This window comes from Chroicocephalus ridibundus, chromosome 3 (genome assembly GCF_963924245.1).
Source record: "Chroicocephalus ridibundus chromosome 3, bChrRid1.1, whole genome shotgun sequence".
NCBI lineage: Eukaryota > Metazoa > Chordata > Aves > Charadriiformes > Laridae > Chroicocephalus > Chroicocephalus ridibundus.
Genome location: NC_086286.1, coordinates 87,293,505 through 87,316,667, shown reverse-complemented (window position 1 = coordinate 87,316,667; position 23,163 = coordinate 87,293,505).

Below are 23,163 nucleotides of genomic sequence, written 5' to 3'. Positions count from 1 at the left end.
CTAACTGTGCCTGAGCAAACTCTGCAAGGACCCAGTTGTGGTCTGTTAGGATTGTTACCAACTTGTTATGAGAACTTGCAATGTGAACTGGAGCTTGGTACCTGGTGTCTCTTGCTAGGATGTACAGTTCTGAAAGCATGGGTTATCAAACTGTTTGAAATAAGGACATGTCTTGAAAGCAAAGGCCCTAGAACTGTACACAACTTGCTGATGGTCAATTACTGGTCACTGAAAACATACAAACTTTAAGAAAAGGAGAAGCCACTGAGCGGGGAAGAAAGAGCCAGGCTTGCAGGACAGGGCACCTGCTGCAGCACAAGGCAACCTCCCTGAGCGTCCCTTAGCTCCTGTGCCAGTACCGGAGGCCCAAGACTCTGAGGTGTCAAGAAACTCAAATATTTTACAAACGGGGAAGATTCCAAACATATTGCCCACCTCAGTATCTCACATGGAAGAGCTCTGGAGCTTGCTCCCTGCGCTGAGGCGATGGGGACTGCTGAGGGTATGGCACCAGTGCTGCGGTACTGTGTGCTCACAGCAGGTGTAGCATATGGCTGCTAAGGACTGACTGCTTTGAATATGTAGTGATAACAACAGAAAATTACTAGGAACTAACCATTATCATGAAGCGTGTTAATGAAAGTCAGTCTAGCTAAGTTTTCCTTTGGAGTTTAAACTGACCAGACTTATCAGTCCTATAAACATCAACAGTGATCTTTAGGTGCCTGATACATCCTTATACATATATTCAGTTGCTGTAATATAAAATTGCCTACTAAAATTATTCTATTCGGTAGTTTTAGCCCTACATGCTGTACTTATGAAACAGACGTCTGAAAGATTTTACTTCATAGCTGACCTCAGTCATCATATTGTGAAGATAAACAAGCCAAGTCTCATTTCCTTTTCTGTTAGGGCTGCAGGCAGATATCAAGGCATCTGAATAAATCCTGGCCTGGGGTTAAGCTAACTGAACAGGACATGAGGAACTATGACATGAGAAATTGCCGGACATGACAGATGAACGATGAGAGAAACTGCCAAAAGTTACAGATAGCACTGTGAGGGCTGTCAGGGACACCTGGGTCTCAGAGGTGGTTAAAGGGGAGTTAAGTGAGAAAGGGCTGAACATCACAGATAACTGGAGGAAAGAATTGCGGACCTTTGGGGGAGAACAACCTTGCAAGATTAACAGCACCTAGGCAGCCTTGTTAGTAGAGCATGCAACGCTGAGATTACCTAGGTAGCAAAATGAGAAATACCAAATTTGGATACGGATATAGCAGGACTGAACTCAGTGGAGGAAAAGTAATTATCAGTCATTATTTGGGACAAGGCTGGGGTGCAGAAAGGGTGACGAAGAGGAGGGTAAAGAAATGGGAAAAAGGGTAATAAGGTACGCAAATGATGTGTTTGGGGATCCAGGGCCATCTCCCGTGCTCCATTGCAGCTGGAGGAGGACAATAAAGCAAAGCTGTTCCAACTATAACACACATGTTAATCCTGCTTCCATGATCAGGAGGACCAGAGTCAATGGGGTGCGTGCTTTCCCCTCCTGTCAAGGAAAAACACGGGACAGATGGATTGAGCAACCCGATATCACGGTGTCAATGACTGTTGCAGACCTGAAAACATCAGCATCCTCCTAAACACTTTTTGACACTTTTCGTCTTCTCTGCTATGATAGATGTCTAATACCAGAATTTTGCCTGGTATTCCTCTCTGGAATTCATGTTTCCTGGATATGGTAATCTGATTCACACATGGCACTCTAGACTTTTTTTACAATGATAATTTATACTTTTTTTCCTATCATATCTGCTTGAATTTATTTTAAGTACAGAAATAAGATGTTTGACTTTTCAACCAGTATCTCAGCAAACTCTAGAAACTCAAGGGTAAATTAGAATATAACATATGGTGATCTTCTGACATCCATTACAGAGTTAACATCTAGGATCCTGTTTCTGCCACAGCACAAAAGCTCTTTCAGATATGGAATTATTCAAGAGTTTAGCATACAATTTCTCATGTCAAAAATCAAGCTAATATAAAATCATCCAGGCTTCTTTCACAGCACCAATTGTTAAAACAAGAATAAAGCACAGAAAGAAGAGGAAATGGTTACATTCTCTTCTCTCTATATTTCAATTAAAGATAATAAAGGAGTTTTAAGAGAATAAAACTCCTCTGAAGGATAATGAGTGTGAGGGTACATTTCCCTTGAGAAGGTCTTTATTTATGATCTGGTCAGGTATATCAATCTTTCAACAGAAAACAGTTGATTTACTTTGTGCCGGAGCAGTAATTATACTAAAAGAGGAAAAAAGTTAACACATATTTACAGCCAGTGAACTGTATGATAGACTTCTTATTCAAATTTCCAGAATGTTTTGTAGAAAAGTTTATTGTGAACTCTAAATAGTTGTTTGTTCATACTATGTCACAAGCAAATACTTGTGAACAAAAGAAAAATGCTACCTTCTCACAGCACTCACTGTGTCACTCAATTCATCATGAAAACACCAGCTGGTGAATTTGCGACTCAGATACAAAATCCAAAATTTATTTACTCTAATTCCAAACTTGAACTTTTGACTGTATTTCTTGTTTGTTCTTAACACAGTATAAGCCCCACAACCCCAACATTTGCTGAATAGTTCAGATTCTCTCTGGTTAATTTGATATACTTCAATGAAACATACTGAAGTTGTTCAGTCTTAACATGCAAAACTAACTTGCTTTTGTAATTCTATATCAGCTTTCTCCCTGTTCGGTGTAGACATAGCAGGATCCTTTGGCAAATGTTGATTGTGGGGAAACGTGTTTTCAGACAAATATTTGATATCCTCTTAGGTTAAGAGAGCTTGTTATGAGGGAAGTACAAAATGTTTGCAAAGGTCTGTGAAGATCATGGCATGGAACCAGTAAAAGATTTTTATGACTTGGCTGATAATAAATATTTTTTCTCATGTACCTAAGACAGATGTCTTCTGTATGTTATGCTTTGGCCCTTTCAAAGCCAGATAGTGCCCCTGCACTATCAGACCTTTGCATAACGCTTTAGGTATACATACTACCTCTTCCCAAATGTCTTTCCTTAGAATTTCCCCATTAACTTTACTAAAATAAATAAATAAATAAATAAATATTTGTCTTTTCAAAGTCTTTACTTAGAAAAGTGTACCAGTTGTTCTGTGCTGTAAGCAGTACACCTGCACGTCTGCTTAACAGTTTACCCCACATATACAGATTAAACTTCTGTTGCTTTTAAAATCAGCAAAGCAAAAGATTTCACACATCACAGTGTCCTTTTTATTTTTTTCACAACTAAGAAATGAAGCAAGGCCTCTGGGTAAATAGGGTAAATCAAAGCAAAAGTAACTAGTAACTCTTGTTTTCCAGTACATACCCCTGCAGATTCCTTTAAGTACTGGGAAAACCAGCTGTAAACACAATATTTTCTCTTAAATGTCTGACATGTCTGATTGCTCTCTCATTGAGAAAAAAAAAATAGGGGGATTGGATTTCTGGTAGTACCCACTCCTTGCTTGAAAAGCTTGCTCTTTCTATTCCATATATCTGTCTGTCCCACGGTGTAGTCTGATGTTGACTTCCTGTTTTAGAAACAGGAACAGAACACAGGATGGTAAGCATTGTTCCGGAGTCTAGAAGGCTTTATCCTATCCATTATGGGACATAATAAAAATGTCTGAAAATGTCTAATTCTATGGTATCTGTAATGTTTCCTTAAATTAATACAGATTTTGAGGTGGTTAGTGTTTGTTAGTTTAAGTGGCTTTGGCCTCATTAGAATATAATGGGTTTTCAAGGTTAGTACTGTATCATGTAGGTAGTAATAATAAATAATTTCCTTGTCAGCAGGGAGTCAATGAATATTTTGGGACTCCATCTGCAGACTATTTGGCTAGCAGGAATACACTCTACATATACTCTGCTATTGATGTGCCTGTAAAACTCCTGTTAATTATAATGGGGATTTATAAATGGACATCAAAGGCCAGTTCCTGAGCTCTCTGAAGCCCTGATCCTGCAAAGGCTTATAAATGTGTTTAATTTTGCACACTGTTAGTAGTACTGTTGAAATCAATGTGACTTACCATTAGCTACATGCTGAGTGTTTGTAGGATTGGGAACTGGTGGTGATTTTATACAGATTTTCCTTCACTGACTCCACTAAGTTTACTTGTTGTGATTTGCATTAAAATGACAGTCAGAAAACTATGACCTGAAGGGGAAACGCAGTCCTAATTCTAAATAGATTCAAGATCGTTGCAGAACTTTACATTGAAAAAAGGCCACCCTTGCACAGAGCTGCATTAAAGGGACAGTTGGCCCACATATACCACAAATTTAAGTTATGGAAAAGTAAAATCATATACAAAAATTAATATGGCTCTATGAAAAAGACACAAAATCATTAATTGAAAACATGTCTTGGGTTTTTCTTTTCACAAGTGTCATTAAAAATTCTCTTTTTTTTAATTGAAATGTAGTCTTTCTAAAATTTAGTATATCTTATTCTGTGAAATGCATTCTGTGTTACGGATTTATATACAGCACAATTTTAGTCTAACTTATTTAATCATGAGAGTCAGTAAAAAGATCAGAACTGTCCACATAAAGAATATGACCACTGCTTGGCTCAGAGCTGCTTTAATAGTTTAAGCAGAAGCTATTAAATAAGTACCTGTAGCAGAGACAATAGAGGGTATCAATAGGGAAACTGCATTATTTAAGAGCCCAAACAAATATTCCTCTATAAAAAAGATAAAGTTCCAGTCAATTAAAAAAAAAAAAAAAGGTAAAAGTTAAAATTAATGAAAGAAAACGTGGGATCAAACAGAAGCATTCCTCTGCTTCTCACACCTTAAATAAGGGACTTCAAAAAAATTAAACCTCTTCTCACATCATAAAATGCATGCAGGAGGAATCTAAGTGGGTTTCAATTTCTCACACAGTGGAGGCAAGGTGTCCCTTTGTCCTTGCTCAGTTAGTGCATCCCTGTGCTATTTGTCTTTGTCAGACCGGTGCATTTGAGTACCTGCACTCTGAAGTCCCAGTTTGGGCCATGCTCCTGTGCTAAATGGATGCGCTGTAGGATATTGACTACTGCGAGTTTGACAAGGCTGCCCTTTTGACAAGGTGAAAGAGGTCATTATATTCACCTCTGGGATGCAGCCAATATAAATCTCCTTCTTAAGGAGACACAATGTGTTTAGAAGCCAAGCCACAGGTCCAACAGCCTCCTGGATATTACCTCAGAAACATAGATTTTAAAAATTTTTACAAAGTAGTTAGGGTCACACAAATATGATAGGAAACAATCAATACTGTTTATTGCTCTCGGTGGTATAATATCTGTATGTAGGACAAATTCAGGAGACGTATCTTGGGGCTTTCTGTGACAAACAAGACTTTCTGTTTGAGGGGAAATTAATGAATGCCAGCCCATCCACCGGGGAGATGAAAACATATGCAAATGAGCAAACCTCCACAAACCACTGCATTTCTTAATCTTCTTCATCTGTCCCACCCCTTTTTACGGTTAAGTGAGTTATTGCAGCCCTAAATCTGTAGAAATCCTAGCACAGTTGCCACTAGAGACTGGGGCTGAATCCCAATGAGTGGAAAGCACTGATTAAATGACAGAACAGTCTTTTCCATTCCAGTAACTCCAGTGGTCAGACATTGTGTATTGCAAGGACTTTGAATGTCATTGAGCTAAAGGAGCTTTCATACTCATTATCATTCTTTGCATATTCATCCACAAGGTGGGCCCTGGGCTTCATGGCCTCCTAAATGCTCTCTTCAGGCTGAACAAAATTAGGAGAATCTCACTAAAGAACCCCATATGGTGCCAAGGAAACTGTGCCACTTTTACAGACCACTGACAATTGAAGTTCCGCTGCAGAGAAATAATTTTGTTGCCCAAAGGACAAAGCTGACTCAAACACAGCAAAACATATATTATCATCACAGAAGCTTTAAACTGAAAAAAGCTCAGAAACGCAGTCAATTAAGTTCTTATACAGCCTTGGGACCTCTGAAATATTTGCCAATCAAATACTAAATAGTAAAGGGCTGCTTTGCCTACCTACTATTTACTGTTTAGTGTTTTTCTGCATAAGAAAAAAATAATCCATACCATATAGAAAAATGCATAAATTGTCATCTGGATTATGCCTCTCCTGTAAACCCTCAGGAAAGCTGCCTGCTTTTGAGACAAACTGCAAGTTCATGGTTCAGATGCCTAGAATTTTCAATACGTATTTATTATCAGAAATACCTATTTCCTTACCTTTGTGGTTATTCTTGGCAAATTATGCCACAGAATATATCTGTAACATCTGTATTTAAAGGTTGTCTGTATTAAATTCTGAAATAAACATAGGTGTGCCAGTGAACTGATCTATGTGAGACTAGTCTACACCAGAAAACAGGATGCAGGGTCTAATGAAGGAAAAGTTCTTGAGTTTGGCCCTACTAAAAGCAAATGTGGAACCAGATGACTTCCAGAGATTCCTTCTAACCTAAATTATTCTTTGATACTTCCTTCTAAAGAAATTGACCACAAAGGTTTTCTACTACCAGTTTCTCACATATTTCTCCCTTATTTTGAAGCACAGTTGAAGTACAAGCCTGCTGTTGCCACTCTGCATAGCAATGAATTGATGGTTATGTGGTGCAGGATGCTGACCAACTGTACATTTGTCAGATGTAGGAAGGTATGCTCTTTCCTTTTGATCAATCCCTAATAATTTTATTTTCCAGATCCTTACCTTTTTATTTGCCTCATATTTCATGTGAACATCTGTCTTAATCTAAATCTCTAACCTTTTTGTATGCGTGGGCATTGACAGCTATTTGTTAGAATCACATATATTTAAAATGCTCTCTATTTTTCTGTCTGTTTTGCAATTGCCTTCCCGGATGGCTGTATGCAGGCTACTGTCAAAGCATCTTTCCTCACATTGTTTAGTATTCAGTTCACTGCTCATTGCTTAATCCTCTTCACTCTCTTCTATTAAAAAGGGGATTAAGCATTTCTAAAAATAAAAATAAATGTTTAAAAGTTTGAAAAGGTGATGCAAGTAACTGTGAGTGACTAGCAGTTTAAAGAGTTCAAACATTCTCTAATTAAACACCAGTGTCAAGGAATGCTAAATGATCCTAGGAGTTGAGCTCTTCAGGGGCTGGTAGGTACTCATTGATACAGCCAGACAAGCTGCACACTGGCACTGGAAGAACAGTTATATCCCTACATTCTGCCAGAAAGAAAGTTGGAAAGTTAGGATCAGACAATTTTTAAAAAGTGACTGAACGGGAGACGGACGGAGTATCAAGGTGAAAGTTCAAGCCCGTTCTCCTTCCTTTAAGTTGTCAGAAGAAGCCCTGGAACATATTGCTCCAAGCTTATTCTCTGCTGACCCCAATGGAAACAGAGCTGTTCAGCAGAAAATTCTGCAAAACTTCAAACTTTATCTGCCCACTACAAATTAACTCCTTTCAAATAATAATCCTTATTTCTGCCTCTGACTTTGTTTGAAAATTATTTACAACCAATCCTTAGAGAAAGCAAAAGCTTAGGATATTTACTTAGGCTTTAGAAGAGACTTCTGGAGATGTTAGTAGACATGTCTTCTTCCCAGCAGATATCGGAGACTAATGCCGTTACACAGCCAGAATTGCACCTACGCTGCACTCAGAAACCCTTACACACAGAAACCCTTGTTACATAGAGGGAAAACTGAGGCAGGAAGAGTGATGACCAAGGTTTTTTCCAGTTCCAGCAGTCTATACTTCAGTTATATACATGCTTTTTTCTGCAATTTACTAATCCCTCATTAGTGTTGAGATTAAACAAGGTTTTTATAACCTCAAGGAAATACTATGTGGTTTTACTTGATGTGTATTTTTACATACATGGAAAAATAGGTAACAAATAAAGGGTGATTAAACTGAAAATTAATAACATGGAAATAAACATGCACTTCTCAGCATTAGAAAGCATTTCTGTTCTTTCATCCGAGGAATACAAAATTTAAGATGTACATTTTTCAGAGATGGGTAATACTCTGTAATGCATAAATATAATACACAATGAAGAGTACTAAAGATTATGAGAAAGTATACAATGAGAAGATGATGGCTTAGATTTTTATGCTAGTGAAGTGTAAAAGTCAGTGGAAGATCTATCCTGAATTCATTTTAAGACCCTTAGCTGAAGCTTAAAGAATGTGATAAGGCATCCATAGGAGGCAATTTTAAACTAAATTTCTGAAGAGAAATGAATTAATGCTGAGTGACTTCAGAGAAGCATTGGCTAGAGAAAAGCTATAAAAGGGCTAATCAATAATAATGGAGTTCTAAAAAAAAGGAAAAGAAAGAGCATGTAGATAAGGCTGGTAAAAATGTTACGTGAAATTATTCTAATGACTGTGAGGTCACCGCAAAAGCCACCGTCTGTTTCATGGAGTTTCTAGAGAAGATTTTTAGAGAAACAGGCAGGAAGATACTTTTTTGTAGTTAACTGGATTGAATTAGCCAAACTGCATTTTTCTGTTCTGGACAAAATAATTGTCATAAGGTTTTGTTCGGCTATGATTTATCACTGACTCTTAGGTACCTTATTTTGTCATTAAAATCAACAAAGTAAAGCAGTATGTGCAAATTGCAAAAATCAGAAAATATTCAGAAGCAGAAGATGACACTCATGAAAGAGATACAAAACTTCTTCTAAGAGGAAAGACTGAGAGGGGACAACGACAAGCTTTTGTTTATAAAAAATCCTGACTTAAAAGTATTGCGAAAGATCATATTTTTAGGTGCTCTCTAAAATTATAGTGTGTCTTATGTAAACATTATATTAAGAATAGCTGTAAAATAATTGACCAAACAACATTTTTCAGAAAAAAACACACACTTCTGATATCATAGAACCAAAATATAAAATAATATTAATAAAAAATATTTCTGTATTTAAGAACAAAATTTATATATAGGAGCAGAGAAAGTGATGAAGCTCCCTGCAATAAATTGGGTACAGCAAGGAGTGCAAGACTTACAATAAAGATCAGATACGTAAACATGATCTTCACGATCCTTAATGGAAGCACAGCTGTTAGAAGTCTCAAGGTTTTCTCATGATGGGGTGACAGCAAGTGTTATTTATCAAGGACAATGGGAGAATTCTGAATGCTACTTCCATTTCAGGTTGAAGCAAAGAAGCTTTAAATTTATTAAAAATAAGAAAAAAAAGGGTGATTTAATTTTTTTCCTTTCAAATATTTATTTTAACTATTCCTGTTGGAGAATACTTATTAATTTATATAGAAAAAAAATTAAATAGATTTGAAGCATTTTGAAAATTCAGTCATAAAAATTTCATGAATCTTGAGTAGCTTTTTGTCAAACTGAAAGTGTCTGTGCCATATCTGAGCGCCTTGTGTTTAGGCTATCATATTTTCTTATGTATCCTACATTTCACAAGATTGACCAACAGCCTGATTGTTAAGACAGTGTGATAGAAGTTGTGATGAAAATTTCCATCCTGCATTTGAGAAACTGTTTTCAGAATCAGTACTTTAATGTTTCTACAAATCAGAATACTGATTGATGAAAATTGTTTTGTCAGAAAATGACCTAGTAACTCACTTAATGACATTGCCTTAGTTAACTCCAGTGTAATTTTGAAGTTTCTAGTTCTGGGGAAAAAATCAATACTCTTTATCTGATCTTGCCCCATCACCTTAGTAGAAACAAATTCATCTGTTAAATTGGGTCTTTTTCTGTGATGATTTCAAAAAGGAGAGAATTTATCCAGTGTCCTATTTGATGCCCATATTTAAGCTAAATCATGAGAACATAAATCAGAAACTGAAGTAACAGCCGTTCAGCTGACAGATCAGGTAGGAGGGAATGCTTAGTCACAGTGATTAATAGGTCTTTTCAGGAAGCACTTAGATACCATGGTGATGGGTGTTATAGCAAATCCTCAGATAGTCCTTGATGACTTCATATGGTCTAATTCCTTTTTGACAGTAAAGGGAGGGTAAAAATTAGACTTCTAAATTGCCTGCTTGGTATTCACATGGAAATAGGCTGAACAAACTACCATGACTACAGGGGTCTAGGTTGAGACTGTCATTTTCAAGGACACTTGAAAGGAGAGCTCCTAATTTCCTCAGATGATTTTGAAACACTAGCTGAAGGTCTCGTCTTGTGAGCTGTTATGCACAACTGCACATAGGTCAATCCCTCCAAAGTTTTGAGCAGATTATTGTGTAAACACTAAGCTTTTATGGACTGGGGTTTACAACAGTAATAATTAAAATGCCCTGATTAGAAGCCTTGGGCAAAGACTCTAAGAGGAAAATGTGGAGGGGTTTTGGCTCCAAAAGATGCCTGTGCCTACGGGGAGTCCCATGTCTGGCTGCAGTCTGATAGAATCACCGTGGTCCCTGGGACCTATTTTGCCTATGCTTCAACTTCAGCAAATCAGTCTCATTATTCTTATTGAAAGAATAATCGAAGACTGTGGGAAAGCAGTCATTACCCTGAAGGAACAGTTACAGCTGCTATTCCTCCTGTCCCCCAGCAACAGGGAATGTTGCTCATTTTCAGCGTTGCTGAATATGCTCAATGCTCCAGAGCTCTCCTTCCAGTTTTATCTTTCCTATGGAAAGAACAACCAATTCCAGTCCTTCTTTTCTAAGGCAGAATAATTTTGTTTGCTATACAGCTCTCCTAATCTTTAAGCTTTTCTGAATCACCACACTGCCTTAGACAATAGTTACCATTTCCACTTTGAAATTGACCTGTTCTAGCATTTTTAGTACAAATTTCCCTAGAAAGAAGCCCTAATAAGAAGAGAACTAATTTTTTGATAGGTTATCTTGAAAAAGCTATTATATTTAATCTGACTATAAATTAGAAAGATAAATACATAAACTGATTTTTTTTAATAAGGTTTCTAAGCAAATTAAAAAAAAACTAAAATGCCTATTGGCATTTTGGCTTTCAATGTAAAAAATAGATGCATTTTTTGGACTTATGACATTTTTGATCTGATACAGAGCTGGAATAAATTGGCAGAGTTCCACTGAAGTGAATGTAATTGTGTTGATTATCACCAGCAGTGGATCTAGCTTTTACATCTCAGCTGCTGTGTAATTACTATAGTAACTCTTCTACAGAGAACCAACAAAACCCACTAATTTTATCAGAAAGAAAAAGGACTTTGTAGGCTTTTCTTATGTTTAAAAAAGCTTTGTGTGAACTGGAGTGCAAATTGTAAGTAATTTATAACATACACCATAATCTTTCTGCCTCCTGACGGTCCCATTTCCAAGGGTATTTAAATTTTGGCATATGGATGATTCTAAAGTATGTTCTGAAGCATCAGCATCCATAGTGAAGCACCAAAAAAGAAGGGGTCAAGTGAGAACTTACAGAGCTCCTGAATACCAGAGGTATTACTGATGGGTCACATCCTCTGCTGCCTTCTCCAGCTGAAATAAGCATCTGCTTATTCCACAAACATGACCACATGCGTTCATAGGCTTAATGGGATCATCTTTTGAATATATTTGTTCATTTGTTCATTTGTTAAATAAGTTCCCTTCAACCTTCCATCTTTCAATACGTCCTATTGCAATTTGTGCTTGGCAGGAACAGCGTTTCAAAACAGTGAATTGCTTGAGCCCAAGGTACATAAAACACTGTCTTATCCTTAGGGTTCCTCTCCTTAAGAACAGTGGAGCTGCTTATCACCATTGGAAAGTACAGCTGTATGAGAAATAGTCTTTTTTTCCAAAGGGTCGAACCTTTCCATTTCTATGAAATTATGCATCCGTTTAACAAGCGAAACTTCATTTTCCAGTTTTACCATGATTCTACGCCTCTGGTTAGAAAAGATCTCTGAAGGTTGTCTGTTCCATCTTTCCATCCCCAGGCTGAAACAATTAAACCTTTAGCATCCCTGACAGGGATCTGTCTGGCCTGTTCTCAAAGTCCACATCTGATGCAGACTCTTACCATTTTCATTATCAGTCTATTTCAGTCATTTGCTATTCTTAAAGTCAGAAAGTTTTCCTCATGTCACACAAGGCTCTTATGCTGCAATTGCAGCTCATGGCTTCTTGACCTGTCCCCCACACAGATCGAAAGCAGATTGTTCTTTTTCACTTTGCAGGAGCCTTTTACATATTTCAAAAGTGGTATCATGTTTCTTTTCTGTCTCCCTGTCTAGACTAAACAGCCACAGTTCTTTCAAGCTTTCTTCACAGGTCATGTGAGTAGGGTCCTACATTACTCTTGATAATTTATGCCAGGGGTTTCTCTACCCGCATCTTTCTTGTAGTTTGGTGCCCGTAAAAGACCCAGCTGAAGCTGTACTAGCACTGGTAGAAGGGAAATATTGCTACCTGTCTTTCAGGTTTGGTAGATGTATTTCACTGTGCTGATCTACAGTCTTAAAACTACTAAATATCATTGATGCATGCTCAGCTAACATTGCCCAGATACATTTTACTGTAATGCAGTCAGTTGGACAAATAAACATTCTAATCAAAAGGCAGAATCTTGCGTTTATGTTTATTGATATTTCATTTTTGTCACAAATATTTCTTCTATTTGACAATATTGCTTTGATTTTGGAATCTGCCCTGCAATTTATGTTTACAACTTCCAAAATGATATGCTATGTCCATTTAATAAATCTGATTTCTACTTCCATCATCTAAATTGTTACATATTGAATAGTACTGGATCTCTGCAGAACCACATCCTTCCATTTGAACTCTTATCTGTCTCTGCTTTCTAGATACAGTTTCCCATCACAATCTAGAGTAAGCTAGTTCAAATACCACCATCTGGGCCAAACTAATTTATAAACTATTGATTTCTGAGAAATCACTTGCATCCTAAATACATATGAACACAAGATCATACCATTATTGAGGTTAGAAGGGACCTTGGGAGGTCATCTAGCTCAATCTCTTGCTCAAAGCAGAGTGGACAGTGAATTTAGACCTGATTGCTTGGTTTCCACCATTCATTTGAGTCTGAAAAACTTTCAAACACGGTGATCCCATAGCTTCTCTGGGCATCCTGTCCCAAGGCTTAAACAAACTCATAGGACAGATTCTTTTCCTTATATCCCCTTGAACTTGCCCTGTTTCAATTTATTACCAGTGTCTCTTTTTCTCCCTCTCTCCACCTTGTTAAGGAACCTGGGTCTATCTTCTTGGTAGCCTCTTAAGTATTAGAAAGCTGCTACTTTCACTTCTCCAGTGTGAACAAGCCCTGTTCCTTCAGCCTCTCCTCACATGGTAAGTGCTCCAGCCCCCAACCATCTTGGTGTCCTTCTGCTGGACTCTGCTGCACTCATTCAGCTTTATAAACACTTCTTGTACCAAGGTCCTGAAAAATGATTGCAATGTTCCTGATGGAGTTTATTAATTGCTGAGTAAAAGGCAATAATCACTTCCTTTGATCTACCGAATGTGCTTTTGTTGATACAGCTCAGTATGCAATGAGCTTTTCTGCCAGGGCACAGAGATGACTCATGTTTGGACTACTGCCTACCATGTTCTTTTTCAGCAGAGCTGCTTTCTGGCAGGCAGTTCCCAGCCTATACTGCTGCAGGGGGTTAGTCTGCCTCAAACACAGGACTTTGCAGTTGTCATTGCTGGATTTCATAAGGATCTTGTTAGCCCATTTCTCTAGCCTTTCTAGATGACTCCCAATTGCAGCCCTCCCCTGGAGCATATCAACTGCACCTCCCATCTCAGAGTTACCCACAAATTTGATGAAGACAAACTTTATCTAGTCCTACAGGTCATTGTTAAAGATACTAAACATGATAAATCCCCATTAGCCTGTTAGAAACTCTACTTGTACCCAATCTCCTGGTAGATTACGACCCACTACCCTTTGAGTATGATGATCCATCTGATTTTTCACTTACCTAATTAGTCCATCCCTCTAGACCATGATGCCCCATCAAAGACACCGTGGCAGATGGGGTGCAAAGTGTTGCTAAAGTCAAAGTAAACTCTGTCCACCACATCTACAGATCTAATAAACTCATCATAGAGATCAATCAGGTTGATCAAGCATAGGTTACCTTTGGTAAACACGTTGGCTATTCCCAGTGACCAGAAATGACTTCTAAGGGAACTTGCTCCCTGGGGAGTTCCCAGGGAACAGAATGAGACTGACTGACCTGTAGATCTGTTTTTGCTTTTTTTGAAAATGAATATAACATTTGCCTTTCTCCAGTTCTGATATATTATTTCTGAAAACAGAAAACCAAAGCAATCTGCAAAAAATCAACACATTATTCAAGACCTGGGATAGGGGAAGAAGCTGAAGTTTTACAGTGGCATAACACTTGTCTGGTTTGCTCTGTATTCCCTTCCTAACACTTTATTTAATTTTTTGACTGTCACTGAGTTAAAGTATTCATATACCTATCTGTGTAATCCCAAGGATGCATTCCACTGCATTAACAGGTTGCTCTGAGTTCATCTATGAAGACGCAATAGTTTTTTCTACTGTCCTTCACTTTACATTTATCTTCACCGACTTTTGTTTGTCACTGGTGTCTCAGGTGTTTGATTGTGTGAGTCTTCTTCAGTCCTCACACAGGTTTTCATTTTTCCCAGATAACTTTGTCTCATTTCAGACTTTGACAACTCTCTGTTAGTCTTTCTTTCTGGATCTTTCATTAAGTTTTCATTGGTCTGAACAAAGATTTCACTAAGATTCTATTCATAAATGCCCTACTCTTCAAAATCTGATTTTTTTTTTTTCCTTGTTTCCTAACTTTCAAACAGCTATTCATTTATGTGTGGACCTCCCACGGTTTTCCTCTTAGAGATCATAATTGATCAAAATATATTAAAACAGTGATTTTGAAGGGAAAGTAGAGACTATTGTGCATATGAAAAACACACAGACAATTTAGTTAAACAATATCATTAACCTACTTGGAACTGGGCAGGTTTACAGTTTATAGAAACCCTTCTATGAGAAGTGCCTTTGGATCTTGATAGGTATAAGTGCTCAGTTTGCTGGATTTGAATTTTATTTAGAGAGAAAACAAGCTTGTGTTTCTGAAAGGTTATCTGATGGTAACTTTTCCTGCAGAATTTTGAAGATAATGCAACACTACTCTTGCCCAAAATACTAAAGTCAGAGTCCCCAATATGACATTGGATGGGTTCTGATTTAGAGGTAAAAGTATTACCTACTGAATCAATAACATCATCCGTTTAATATAAGTACATGGTGAAGTAAATAGAAGTTTTGTTATTGACTTCAATTGGATTTCACCTCTAAACAACTCTTAGAAGCTTCTTAGCCATGTAGAAAAACTACTGCTGACCTTGTTTAGCACGCTGATATTATGAGATTTCAGTGCAAGGTGATATAGCTTCAAATTTAAATTCGGTCACTGGATGCAGAAAAACCGAAGTGTTGCATTGTCAAATATGAGTAGGCAAAAAATGGCTGAACAGAATTGTAATACAGAGCATAATGATGTTTTTACGTTCTCTCCTTGCCTTTCATTGTTGCAAGCATACCTTGAGATATTCATTACTATTAATAAATCACAGAGAAGCTATAGTGATAAATTTTCTGACATTTTCTTAATGTTGATGTCTCTTAACTATGGATATTGTTACAATTTCATTTCCAGTGCTAGCTCTAAGGATTTTAATAGAAGAATCTTCTGCAACTTATATATGCACAAACAAACACACTGACTTGTTTTTGTAATGAAGATTTGGAGTCAGTGAGTGAGGATGAATCACTTAAACTGATCATAGTTCATTTGTCATAAGTCTGAATCTCAGAGAATGGAGTCATGGCTGATGACAATCATTCTTGGATAGTTGCTTTGAGTGCCTCTATGTTGCTTGTGAACATGACAGCTGTTGAGTTTTTTATGAGAGATACATTGCATACATCAAGATCTGAAGGTTCTTCTCTATATCTGAAAACTTTGGTAAGTATTTTAACTGACAAAAACTGGTGTTGAAGATATTATTGTTTTCTGTAAGTTTTATCTATTTATCATAAGATTATACTAAGATATTTTCCATGACCTTATAGAAATCTACTCTAGATCATCTGGTATAAAGATTTCCTGGTTTATTTTGGGTGGGTTTTTTTGTTTGGTATTTTTTTGTTTGTTTTGTTTGTTTGTATTTTTAAGAATCACTATTACCAATTTATCAACTAAGGAAGTTTTTTATTATTGTTTTCTATTATTTACTCCAGCACTTTGCAAGACTTGTATCAATGCTGAGCATAATTTAGAAGATACACCAACTTTGGTTTATATTTGTTCAAATAGGTTTCCGTGCTGTTTCTAAAATGTGCTTATAATTAAAGAATTATTACCTTACTCTTTCTTTTCCTTTTTTATGCAGTTTGACTGGAGTGTTTTGATTTGTTTTAAGTTTTACAAAGCGAAAAGAGTTTAAAATAGAACTGACAGATTTATTTATGATGCACTTAATGGTGAGGAAGTCTTATCTCTTCAAATTTCTTTACATAACACTTTGTTTATAATACTACTTTTAAGACTTGAATTTAACTGTGAATGTCCTTATCAATTTTTTTTCTTTTGAAGAGTGACCTTAGAATCTGGTCCATTGCAAGTAGGGAAGAGCAGGCTAATGTATTGCTGTATGTACATACTACCAGAGTACCACAGAGTCCATATAACGGTCTTCTAAAACTCCAGACTTTATTATTATTTAAAAACCGGGACAACATTACATACTTTTTCTTTTTAAATCATTAAGAGTTTGATTTAGCTTATCATCTGGTTATGCTGAAAAGAAATCATTAGAATAACACAGGAGATTTCAGCATCCTGTAAGAGAGTAATAAATACAGCCTTTTTGTGGATAACATCTAAACAATATTTTTTTCTTATTTTTATGAATATTCATGCTTTGATTAAGAAGCTGTTACTTCTTCACTGAAGTTCACAGATGTAGTTCTCAACTGCTGGATAAACCCCTCTTCCTGTATTATATAATGTTACATAGGCCTTTAACGGCTCTGGAAAGATTTCTCGGTTTGTCTATAATGCAACACACTGGGTATGAAGGGCTGGTGCTTTATAAGTACTTTAAGCTGTCATATACTAGCACTGCCAGAAACGATGCTTACCACTCACACCTGCCCTCACTCCACCACTGTGCAATGAACCACACTGGAGAACTGACGGAGCTGAAAAATAGCTGTTTCCTTCTGCTGTGTGAGTTTTCATCAGCATCACTCTCTTAGTGCTTTTCGTTGCTGCAAAGTTATGCTGGCATGAGGGAGGATATGGCATGGGGACAGGACTGTGTAACATAGGATGCTACTAGTAGCACTAGCAGCTTTAAAAATATCAAACTGCAATTGAAAGTTCTCTTTTTCACTGAGTTGCTCTTCATTCCTCTTTCCATACATTTCTTGCTTTATTTTGCAGGATTAGTCAGCTAACATAGTGCAGTAAATTTTCCATGGATTTCCACTGTAAATTACCCTCAAAGTTGTGTATTTGCTTTAAATTAATGATATTTGGATGAAAAGTTATTGGGTGAGGTATTTTGCTGGAATCTGAGTAAAATCAAGGACGTGTTTCCAGCCCTGACATAGATGGAGGTGAGGGAAGAGGAAAAGAGTGATGGTGGGGGAAAGAGGCTTTGCAGCTGTGTAATCACAGCTGCATCACAGGATGCAGGAGACAGCACTGCTGTAGAGTGCGAATGGCGAACCTGAGTGCCCTTAGCACACCTGCACCTTGATATAATTAGTATAGAGATCTTACTTTTAGAGAAGAATTGCACGTTTTTAACTGTCTAAAAGGTAGGTGGTATAAATCATGCTGTGGAGGTGACACTACTTCCCCTGAGTTTAGACTAGGCAACCAACTTTTTCATGATTTTGTTGCATAGACCGTCACAGACAGTGTTTCCCAAAATCTAATTCACTGGGATCAGGATGGGGGATCAAATCTCTTGAACAGAACAGTTGGTGGCTGTCTAGACAGCAACACGCATCCCCATTGCAAGGGTCTTTGCAGCAGTGTCTTCAGCTGGATCGGCTGGGACTCCTTGACCTACTGTTGTGCTCAGTTCTTGCAGCCCAGCTGGTACTGGTCGACACCTTTGCCATATGCAAGTTCCATTGCAAGGGATTATTTCAAGCTACAAAGAAAACATCTAATTCTAACTGTCTACAAAAGACTGCCCCATTGGACTTATCTATGTACAATTTGATCAATTTTGCTGCAAGAACCTCCTGAGAGTCTCTGAGATAGAACGTTTCTCCACCCAGGATGTTAATCAACATATTTAAGCATAGAAATTGGTCTCGGCACTGCAGAGTTTCCTGGGGGAAATCTTCGGGGCAGTCCAAAATTTCCACCAGGAGAGCTTCTGCACCAATTAGTCAAATCCTTAATTGAGAGGGTGGCTAGGATTTCGGTCAATCACTGTCTTAAGTCGGTCTATTGTCTAAATTGCTCCATTATCTCCTCTACACAGATGTCTATATGGGGAGTTTGTGGATCACCCAAGGAGCTAATGACTTGAGTGCACTAGGTGTGCACACAGGCACAGCCCTGTTACCCAGCTACACCACAATTATTAACTGTAGGATAAACTTGAATTTCATACTTCTTTGTATACTTAAGTTCTATACATCTTGCTGCAATTAGAAGCCAGGCAAGACGAAACTCAGCACCTCTGTAACTGTAGCACAGCCTGAGGAGAAAGACTAGTTTCTGACCATTTTTTTACGGAAATTATTTTAAACAAGACTTTTTTTACAATGTTGGGTTTTTTATGTCTTTAGTGGATTCAAATTGTCTTCATAGCAAATGCATAGTGACTAAAAATAACAAGATAACCACTAACGAACTTAAAACATGACCTCTTTTCTTTGTGTAGGTGGGGCCTGACTGGACAATGAAGAAAAAGACTTACATACATGATTTTTCTTCTCTTAAGAGAACAGCATATTGTGTTTATTGTCTACCAAGCTGAAGCATAACAAAACCTCATCAGAATGAGTTTTCCATAGCTGATGATTCTTATATGCTCAAAATTAATGCACACTGTTGCTTCAGCCTTACAGTAATGTTTCAATTAACCAAGCGTTCACACAGTGAGACCAAACTCACAAACTTTTAAAAGGCCTGCCTAATGAACTAATTGTGGTCCTTTCCTTATTTGCATTTAGCTTTTCATAGGTCATGGTAAATGAAAGCCAAATAACTTTTCTTAAATTGTAGCGAAGTCACTTTAAATTTATTTAGAATTAAAAAAGAATATTATCATTATTTGATAGACATTTTTTAGAAGGTTTTTTTTTTTTGAAGGTTGTTTTGGTTTTCAAATTTAACAATTGTACTTAAAATCAATTAGTCTGAAAATAACAATAATATTAAAAGGCTAAAAGCTTGGCATATTCTTAATCTATGTACTCTGACAAGCAATTAACCTCTTTTTTTTTTTTTGCCTCTTGCACAGACAGTCTATGCTCCAGCACAGGCTAAAGCAGCATGACTACCCACAGCTCAGGTTGGAGGTAACTTCAGCAGCATTTATACCTCCATTCACCTGTCAGAACAGCTGAGCTCATCCAGGTTCACAGCTCTTGGGTACAACTGAAACAGACCACCAGCTGATTACGGCTAGGTGTATCCAAGCAGGGAGAAGGGAGGAATAGAGCAATACAGATATATCTTGTGAAGGTAATGTCCCTTGAACATCATTTTGGGACATTGCATCTGGTGATCTCAGTCAATGACAATCTGCAACTGAATATTATGAATTTATAAATTTTAGTTATGAATTTTGTCATCTATCTAATAAGGCATCAGCATCTATGTTAAGAGAAGGAGAAGTAAGAGAAAAAGAAATCAAGACAAGTCTCCCTATTGTTAAATCACTGCCTCACAGCTGTTGAAGTGCTTTACCTACATCTTAACAGTTACTACAAATACGTGATCTGGCACTTGAGTGCTCCTAAATCACTTTAGCAGCTGTTTTTAACAGGTATTTCTGAAAGAAAGGCATCTTAACTGAGGTGTTGTTATGCAGGTTTCTTAATCTCAAGGCCTTATTCCTCCCCGCAGAATATCAGCAATTTCCACTGACTTTAATAGAGGCAGTTTATGTCCTGCAGGGAAGAAAAAGACCCTGAGAGCATTAACTAAAAGAGCTTTAACACAGAAAACTGTAACTGAGGTCATCTTAATTCAGCTCCTTTACACTGTGCTAGCCTTAAATGAACTAATTTGAGACCTATGACCTTAACAGAGGGATCTCTCAATTGACATACTGTCAACTGTTGCAAAGTCTACCTGAGATAGCCTTAGGAGCTCTATATGAGCGTATGACCGTACTATGGGAACTGTGAATTTCTTTTGGCTTTAGTAGAATCAGATACTCACATGAAACCTCTCTAAGCAAGCAATTTTAATTGGGCTAGTCCTCAACTTTGCAGGTTTTACTCAGCTTTTGAGTAGAAGGAAGAAAGTAATAATGAATTATTATATAAGTTTATTAAAATATCAATTTATAAACATTTCATATAACTTATATATGATTATGGAAAATCAATGGCTGTGTTTATCCTATTAAATAGAAGAGAAAAAGAAATTAACCCTTGGGACCAATGCCTGTAAAAACCAGCTAGAATGTGTCCCAAAAATTTGGAGCTAGCACCATCCCTTTAAAAAATTAGGTTTGGAAGTATTTTTGAAAATCCAAATCAAAGCCAGAGATTCAGTTAACAATTAAGAATACAGATGATCAGAGCTTATGTTCAGGACTCAAGCTTCCCTGTATTATTTTCCCTTATTAACTATAAGAAGTAGCCAGAATTGTAGGATTTTTGCATGCTGAGGGAGAATTCTGTTTCCAAGTATTAAATGATCAGGACACCCTACCCCCTCCAAAAAATCCAAACACAGAGTTCCTGGAAATAAAGTTGGATAACATGAAAGAATACTTTAGAGGGTAGACTATACTCCTATCTTAGCTAACTAAGGGGATAATACTTTTCTTCAAAATCTCATTCCTCGCCTATTTGCTTCATCTATCTGAATCATGATATGGCCTGATTCCTGGTGGAACTAGTTTCTTCTGTGGCAAAGAAAATGGTAGACTGAAGGACTCATGTCCCTCTGGGGACACAAGGGCTACTCCAAGATCTGCCCTGAAAGCACACTTACTGGTTAGCATCAAGACCATTGCATAGAGTGAGGTTTCAAGTTTTAAAGAGAGCTTGACTTCAGTCCTTTGTAGTTGGCCCAAGCATTACATCTCCAGCTCACAATGAGGATAGGACAGTTATAGAAATCTATTATGGCTTCTCAGCTTGAATCTACCAGCTCAGTACCTCAAGGCTATGTGGAGTGGTCAACATAGGACAGAGAAGTGGATTTCAGCTCATTCCTGGGGTAGGCTGTACTACCTGACAGATGGTGACTGAGCTAGAGAAGTCACAGGGCTGGAGAAGTCAATATGGGGAGTGAGTGTCACAGGCAACAGGAAGGAATTATGAGCCATGGACCTTTCCTAGGAGAGTTTCTGAAGCACTTTCCCTCCTCATACTGACAGCTAAGTCTAAGAACTTAATCTAGCCATAGTAATTGACTACTCTATTTTTTAAAGAGTTATAAGAGAGAAAGGGACAAATGATAATAAACACAACAAATAAACCATATATAAAAAATGTTTTAAATTATTCATGTAAAATACTTTTTCTCAATAAGTGTGCATGAAAAGCCAAACAGACGCATGCAGCTCAGGAATCTGTGCCTGTGTAATTCTGACTTCTATCTGCACTTCAGACATTTGGCATTTAAATACACAGACACTTAAAAACATTTGGACTTTATTGCATTGTTACAGATGCTAAAACAATTTAGTACTTGGCAATATCTAATCAGAACATCAGTCTATATGATGACTCCTGCAACAGAACCCTTGTAATCAAATGTTATATACACAGATGTAGAACAGAAACAAAACAGAACAGGTATGAAGTTCTGACTTCTCTTTCCATGCAAAAATACAAGATTTTATTTTTTTCATTTGATCAAGGTTGCTTATCTCAGAATTGTGTGTTAGGTTTTGCACCAGAGTTTACATTTTTTATTCTCATGGCTGATTTTTATGGTTTTAATGCAGATAGATTGTTGATTTTGGACTGCTGAGTGTGAATGCTTATAACAGACAGAGGGGTTGGATGTGCACCTTCAAAGTGTCCTTCACTTACAAAACTGACCTTGCAGAAACAAATCCTTTCCTGTTACAGTTGTGAAGGTTGTACAGTTGCTGCTACATTATGATCTCTCAGAAGGATATACTTAATTTTTTCTGCCTAATTTACTACTTCTGTGTTGTATTAGTTATTTTCTGTTTCTAGTTTAAAATGATACTTGTTTTATGAAAATTTCCTTTTTATAAAGTTCCATACACTTCCACCACACATGAATGCATTTATTTCATAATGCTAGTTAATTTTTCTTAAGAAAAATGCCAGATCATTCATATGCATATTAAACAGAACTTCACCTGAGTTTTAAGAAATGAGTGTCTAACCCTCATTTCTCACTTTGTCTCTCAGATCACATTTTCCACCTTAAGGTCTTAAAATGTTTACGGCAATGATCAACATCGTACAGGGCTGCTCTTGCATCTGCTAATTTATCTTTATGTATTTGCCTATTTGGGAATGTAATGGAAAACAGTATTCTCCTGCTTGATGGTATATTTATGCTGCAGACTTCTGCCAGAATAGCCATGTCAGTTGGGGTAGACGAGGTATGATTTGAGATTGATTTAGCTGTAGCAGCAAAAACCTATCGCGTAGACTATAGAGGCAGAATCGCATTTTTGCCAGCTCTCTGTGAGAAAGGTATGCTTTGACAGACATAATAAAGATATGTGACCATGGAAAGAGAGCTTTACTGACACGATGTAACAGTGTAACTGTGCTTAGAAACTACAGATATAGTAAACATAGCCAGAGTAGTAACAGAGGTGATTACCTGTTTTTTGTGTGTTTTGTTGTTTTGGGGTTTTTTTTGAATGGCAGTTTCAAGACAGCTTT